This window comes from Schistocerca cancellata, chromosome 6 (genome assembly GCF_023864275.1).
Source record: "Schistocerca cancellata isolate TAMUIC-IGC-003103 chromosome 6, iqSchCanc2.1, whole genome shotgun sequence".
NCBI classification, from domain to species: Eukaryota; Metazoa; Arthropoda; class Insecta; order Orthoptera; family Acrididae; genus Schistocerca; species Schistocerca cancellata.
The window spans coordinates 337,727,841-337,733,432 of record NC_064631.1 but is presented as its reverse complement, the minus strand read 5'-3'; the positions used below and the strand labels follow the sequence as shown (position 1 = coordinate 337,733,432).

At 49.4% G+C, this 5,592-nt stretch overlaps 1 pseudogene; it reads left to right on the top strand.

The window, feature by feature from the left end:
- The first annotated feature begins 5,220 nt into the window (after positions 1 to 5,220).
- LOC126089874 (5S ribosomal RNA) lies at positions 5,221 to 5,338 on the top strand (annotated as a pseudogene).
- The last annotated feature ends 254 nt before the right edge of the window (positions 5,339 to 5,592 follow it).

The following is a 5,592-nucleotide window of genomic DNA, read 5'->3' as shown; positions in this document are numbered from 1 at the left end:
TGGCAAATACTGACGTACTCAGTTATCTTGGCCATATGACAGAACAAGTTCCTTTGGACAAACTTATTTAAATAATTTAGCGTTTTAGCAGTTTCTGAAATTATTTCGTTTCGATGCACTACCAACTCTCATTGGCCATTCAGCAGAAGTCATTTTGTGTCGCATAAGCATTCAGGGAAAAAGTCTGATGTCACATCCACACAGAGTGCTCTTAAGGCTGTTTTACACTGCTAAATGACTGTAATTTTCTTCTTAGATAAACTTCATTGAGGCGTTTGAGGCATGTGACATCATCACAACATGTAACACAAATATCACATTTGCAGATGACACATTAGTTGCAAATCTACTCAGATTTCGTAGCGAACGAAACTTACATACCAGAAACAAACTTGCTAGGAAGTGTTGCGTCATGCGGTAACTCGAAGAACACTGGTGATCAACTGCGTGCAACCTATCATTACAGGGAAATTGCTGTTGCATATCATGAGGTGGCATGGGTATAACGGTGCTGAAACCGCATTTTAAATGTCAGAATACTAAGAAGATCAATTTCTAAAACGAGCACAATAGCATCATATAACAATAACCGAGTTAAAAAATGAGTGGAGTGCACAGATCACGTAGTAACAAAAGCCCACCATTAATGCACATGTTGTGTGAGAAAGGTAATTTAATGGGAGGACAGGGTGGGGATGCGAAGTAATCTTCACTTCTGTAAATTGTAAGCAATGACCTCGAGCACGTGTTAATCGAATAATTAAAATAATCAGCACTCTACAAGGAAGTAGATGCGTATTGCAAAACAACGTAACTGCAAGAGATGTTCGTATTTTTTGAGAACGCATAAAAAGATATTCAGCTACACCGGTAACCGTGAGTATTTAACGACTGGAAGAGACACAGACGAATATGTAAAAAGATTATTCTAACTCTGGGCACTAGTAATGTACTTACAAATTGGCGCGATGATTTCTATCAGGTTAGTTGTATGTAAACGTCATTGTCTATGAATGTGCGTAGATTTATAGTTAATGTGTCATCTGTAATTTGTGCCTGTATGACAACTGTGCTTGTCTAATAGTATAATCTTCACAGGCCTCCTGCGTGACTTCCCGTCAAAAGTTAAACTGCAAACTCACGTTTTCCCGTCCAGACTCCGTGGGTGAATGAGCTTTACACTCATTTGTTCAGGGTGCAGTCCACCAGCAACCAAGAAGCTTTCCAGCTGAGCAGAAGCTCACTGAGGCGTCATTCGGTAGAAATGGGTGCAGCAAAAAGCAGATAAGGCACGCGCTTAGACAGGCTATACCTGGACAACTGCAGGAAGAAGAAGAAGAAGAACCAAATCACTAGCGCCAATATCGTTTGTCGGCAATACTTCCAGAAAAATCGGCAGGTTCTTGGAAAAACATAATGTTAAATGCGTATTTCGTCCACCCCCTACGGCTAGATTCAGTGAATCACGATGTAGACCTTCACAAAAGGAGGTCTACCAAATCTGCTACTGCAACACTGTGCGCCACTGTGGAGCTGTGCCCACAGTAGAAAAAGAGAGGCTGTGAACATATACGCTATACTGAATTACGCCAGGCCACTAAATGAGTCGACAGTATAAAATTTGGCCATGCACTGGATTACAACAACATCAAAATACTTAAGCAATCTTCCTCCTTCTGGAACTGCCTGATTAAAGAGACCATTGAAGTTAGGGTCAAACATCGTCTCATTAATGAACATAACGGCCTACAGGTGAGCCAGTTGAGTCAGGCGTGGAATACTGGACTCATCCGAAAACATATAAAGCGTTTCCTGTGCTGCTGCACTAAAGCGGAGTGAGGAGGAGGTAACGGCCAGCAGATATAGGCTAGGGCGCAAACAGGAGTGAGCAGTGCCAATTTAGTCTGAAGAGGGTAAGCGAGCCCTCCGCTACCGAGACTGACGGATATGAGAAGGTATACCTATCCTGTGGCACTGCAGAGACATTATCACCGGTTTTGTCGTACTCACGCCGCGAGAAAACTGTCGTGTTTTTCGCGCCACAGGATGGGCAAGAAAGGCGATAATAACAAAAGTAAATCAGCGAAAAACAATGGTCGTGTATCTTGCCAAGTTTTTTTGCCCATCGGCAGGAGAAGAATGTTGAAGATGACTTTACACGTGTGCCGCCTCTATACATCCTGTGGACAGGCACCGAACAGACAGAGCTGTACGATGTGTTGATAGATCGCTGCGTATTGGAACCTGGCGCCGAGTCTGTAGACTCTCACGCCTTGATCGAGCTATAGGCAGCGAGTATGGAAAACTTCAGGGCACTGAAGGAAGTTGTTACTGCCCATATCATTGCAGCGCCCAGAAAGAAGAAGACACAACAAAGGGATCAAGAGAAGATAACCAATGGAGTCCTCTGTGGATTGACTTGGATCTATGACAAGAAGATTGTCTCAGAAGGGCTGCTACGATCTGGCTTCCGTGTTGCTGCAGTAAAGCTGGATTAACAGAAAAATAAGACGAGAGCATTGTTGTACATCATCACAGTGGAAACAGCAGACGACGTCGGCAGCATGGTTGAGCTGCGCAAGCTCCTCAGCTTTCCCGTCACAGCGGAAGCACTACAAAGAGACCTGGACTAAAAGCCTCAGTGCTTCCAGCGTGCGGATGAAATCCACGTAGCGAAATAGTGCCAAAATGCTATCAAGTGTGCAGAATCGTCCAGAGAGCATGTGAGTGGCCCCTGAAGTAGAGCACGAGAAGAAGTACCAGTCGGCCGAACGTAGAAATTTTACGTGGCTGCAAAGCCGTCAATGGCTGCAGCAGCGCCGACAAAAGGAAGAGCGATCAGAACTTAGCGAGTTCAGCAGACACTGACGAGATGCTACCGACGACGATCACGACGTGGAAAAACAGCGGCGTCGCCACCGAAGTGCACCGAAGACGGGATGGCAGAGGCCTCCCCCCCCCCCCCCTTACGGACCATAACCTCTGCGGCCAGGGAGGGTAGGCTGGCTTTATGCTGGAGAGCAGAGGGAGTTTGTGTGTCGACTCTCGGAGAAGAAATCACCGCACTGGCAGAAGGCGCAGCAGTGATCTGCGAGGGCATCCAGCACGCCGACCTCGACACCGCCATGAAACACCCGAGACCAGAATAGCGAAATGGAAACGGCCTGCTCCTGCTGACTTAGGCCTACCTAATCGACTTCAAGCAGAATTGCGAGCGGCGCAGATGGGCGTGTAAACGGAACTCACGACGGCCTCCCAGGCGAAAGGCAAATCTCTAAATCATCAAGGGTAACAGAGGCATCAGCAGGACGATCGGCTTGAGATGGAAAGAAAAAGGAAGTTGATGGTCAACTGCTCCTCACTGACAACATCAAGCTCTACCGAGAAATACAATTCAAAGAGTTCGTCAACGTACAAAAGAACAAGGTGAACAGCGAAATACTAGATATCACGATACTAGTTGTATTCGAACGAAACTGAGACCGAAAACAAAACGGGCTCTATGACTGTAAACATAAGGAGAAGAACAACAAGTACCACATAACACGCACACCACAAAGTAACTCTCTTCCCTCCTATCACATCGCAAGACAAAGTAACGTGACAACATCAGCAGTTCTGGCCGGGGTCCACCTCGGCTCTATGGGTGAATCTCAGAACTGTCCCCAAGCCTTCCAAAATACACTCCTGGAAATGGAAAAAAGAACACATTGACACCAGTGTGTCAGACCCACCATACTTGCTCCGGACACTGCGAGAGGGCTGTACAAGCAATGATCACACGCACGGCACAGCGGACACACCAGGAACCGCGGTGTTGGCCGTCGAATGGCGCTAGCTGCGCAGCATTTGTGCACCGCCGCCGTCAGTGTCAGCCAGTTTGCCGTGGCATACGGAGCTCCATCGCAGTCTTTAACACTGGTAGGATGCCGCGACAGCGTGGACGTGAACCGTATGTGCAGTTGACGGACTTTGAGCGAGGGCGTATAGTGGGCATGCGGGAGGCCGGGTGGACGTACCGCCGAATTGCTCAACACGTGGGGCGTGAGGTCTCCACAGTGCATCGATGTTGTCGCCAGTGGTCGGCGGAAGGTGCACGTGCCCGTCGACCTGGGACCGGTCCGAAGCGACGCACGGATGCACGCCAAGACCGTAGGATCCTACGCAGTGCCGTAGGGGACCGCACCGCCACTTCCCAGCAAATTAGGGACACTGTTGCTCCTGGGGTATCGGCGAGGACCATTCGCAACCGTCTCCATGAAGCTGGGCTACGGTCCCGCACACCGTTAGGCCGTCTTCCGCTCACGCCCCAACATCGTGCAGCCCGCCTCCAGAGGTGTCGCGACAGGCGTGAATGGAGGGACGAATGGAGACGTGTCGTCTTCAGCGATGAGAGTCGCTTCTGCCTTGGTGCCAATGATGGTCGTATGCGTGTTTGGCGCTGTGCAGGTGAGCGCCACAATCAGGACTGCATACGACCGAGGCACACAGGGCCAACACCCGGCATCATGGTGTGGGGAGCGATCTCCTACACTGGCCGTACACCACTGGTGATCGTCGAGGGGACACTGAATAGTGCACGGTACATCCAAACCGTCATCGAACCCATCGTTCTACCATTCCTAGACCGGCAAGGGAAGTTGCTGTTCCAACAGGACAATGCACGTCCGCATGTATCCCGTGCCACCCAACGTGCTCTAGAAGGTGTAAGTCAACTACCCTGGCCAGCAAGATCTCCGGATCTGTCCCCCATTGAGCATGTTTGGGACTGGATGAAGCGTCGTCTCACGCGGTCTGCACGTCCAGCACGAACGCTGGTCCAACTGAGGCGCCAGATGGAAATGGCATGGCAAGCCGTTCCACAGGACTACAACCAGCATCTCTACGATCGTCTCCATGGGAGAATAGCAGCCTGCATTGCTGCGAAAGGTGGATATACACTGTACTAGTGCCGACATTGTGCATGCTCTTTTGCCTGTGTCTATGTGCCTATGGTTCTGTCAGTGTGATCATGTGATGTATCTGACCCCAGGAATGTGTCAATAAAGTTTCCCCTTCCTGGGACAATGAATTCACGGTGTTCTTATTTCAATTTCCAGGAGTGTATTTCCAGTTAGGAGAAACCCCTCCTTCTTTCTTGCCCACGAAGGAAATACAGTACACAGAGACAAAATAGAATAGACGAAATATAATCTTAAACAGCCCGCCTTTCCCTTCCAGGGCAACGGTCTTGCCGCAGTGGATACACCGGTTCCCGCCGGATCACCGAAGTTAAGCGCTGTCGGGCTTGGCCGGCACTTGGGTGGGTGACCATACGGGCCGCCACGCACTGTTGCCATTTTTCGGGGTGCACTCAGCCTCGTGATGCCAATTGAGGAGCTACCCGACCGAATAGTAGCGGCTCCGGTCAAATAAAACCATCCTAACGACCGGGAGAGCGGTGTGGTTCAAATGGCTCTGAGCACTATGGGACTTAACATCTGTGGTCATCAGTCCCCTAGAACTTAGAACTACTTACATCTAACTAACCTAAGGACATCACACACATCCATTCCCGAGGCAGGATTCGAACCTGCGACCGTAGCGGTCACG